This window comes from Microtus ochrogaster, linkage group LG8 (assembly GCF_000317375.1).
Source record: "Microtus ochrogaster isolate Prairie Vole_2 linkage group LG8, MicOch1.0, whole genome shotgun sequence".
NCBI lineage: Eukaryota > Metazoa > Chordata > Mammalia > Rodentia > Cricetidae > Microtus > Microtus ochrogaster.
In genome coordinates, this window is record NC_022033.1 from 22557110 (window position 1) to 22558826 (window position 1717).

Here is a 1717-nt window from a genome sequence, read left to right on the forward strand (position 1 = left end):
CTAAGTGTCACAGTGCACAGCAGAGCACACTAAGTGTCACAGTGCACAGCAGAGCACACTAAGTGCTGCTGTGGAAATGAGACCTCTGTCGTGGTGGCGAAAGGAACATTTAACTCTGTTTTTTGTCTTATTCTAAAGAAGGTTTTGGGGAATACTGCTAAGACCACAGACTGAGAAGTAAATAAGAAAGATAAGGTAAAAGAAGGGTGGGCACATAATACACAGAAACTGGGCTGACAGAAAGTGCAGGTCATAGTTGTGTGTGTACTGTAGGGAGTTCCAGCTTCTTAGTCTAAGGCCAGCACAGGTAGTGAGCTGTTGGACCAACGGTGCACACCAGTATCTGTGACGGTTAAGTGCTGTCGGTTATTGTATATTTCCTTAGAGCCATTTTTAATAAGAAAAATAATTGTGTTGATACTATATTTTATTTAACACATCTAGTAAAAATATTATTATTCCAATCCGTTTTTAAGATATTGTACTTTTTTTGTACCAAGCTTTCGGGATCCAGTATGGTTCACACCTAGAGTGTGTCTGCTTTTCAGGTGCTCAGTAGCCATTTTGTTACAGCTGCTAGCACAGAACAGCACAGGCAGGTCTGTAATACAAAAGGATGATTGTTAAGAACATTCAACTGTTTTTGCAGCTAAAGTTAATAATATTTTTACAAAAAAAAAAAAACAACAAAAGACAGAATGGAAGAGAGTGACACTGTAATTGTCAAGTTTTCTACAAGAATGTTTTAAAATTGTGACCTAATATTGATCAGAGACATTCTAGTAAGACAGTTCAGTTTTAAAAACTTTAGGCTACAGAGATGGCTCATCTGGTAAACTGCTTCCCACATGAGCATAAGGACCCCAGTTTGATGCCATGGAACAGAGGAGATGTGGTAGTGGATGCCTGTAACCGCAGTGCTGAGAGGGCAGAGGCAGGTAGGTACCCAGGCCTCACTAGCCAGCCTAGCTTACTTACTGAGTTCTAGGCCAGTGAGAGACTTAGCATATTTTTATCAGTCTCTTTATTTTGAAGATTAAATTCAGTTGACACATTTATTTCACTGATTATGAAGTTCTCTTAGCTTGGAGTATCAACGCACCAGTTTCAATTCCAAACTCTCTTGAGTTACTTGCCAGCTAGTCCTTCTATTCCTTTATTGCCCCTTGTTCTTTATTCTAGCCTTTAAATATCGCCCATGAGCTAGGTCCGCTCTAGATAGCAGAGGTGTGAAGATAGAATACCTCTATTCCATCAGTCAGTGGGTGGAGGTCACGTTTGGTGAAGGATGTGGGCAGGTGTAGACCACATGATTTGAGGCTTCAGAGGAAGAGGAGTGCATGCATTTAGAGTGATTCGGGGCAATTCCACAGAGAAAGGATCATCTGGATGAGTTGGTAGGCTTGCTTTCCTGCTCCCATCCTTGACAATAATTTATGAATAACAAAGCATATATGTAATTTAATATATATACTTATATATGTTATATATATACACACACACACGAGTCATGTGAGTGCATGTGTGTGTATAGAAGTTAGAGAAGAGTTCATTGGGAGTAATTCTCTCCTTCCACTCTTCCACTGGTGGGTTCAAGGATCAAATTCAGATTGAGTTTGGTGCCAGGTACCTTTACCCATCAAGATATTTTGCTGGGGGCTGGAGAGATGGCTCAGTGGTTAAGAGCATTGTGTGCTCTTCCAAAGGACCTGAGTTC

At 40.6% G+C, this 1717-nt stretch overlaps 1 protein-coding gene across 2 annotated transcripts in view; it reads left to right on the forward strand.

Annotated features, from left to right (window-relative positions):
- The window catches only part of Trpc4ap (transient receptor potential cation channel subfamily C member 4 associated protein), a 71927-nt gene that overhangs the window by 28625 nt on the left and 41585 nt on the right, over positions 1-1717 (forward strand). The gene's annotated exons all lie outside the window — the stretch shown is intronic.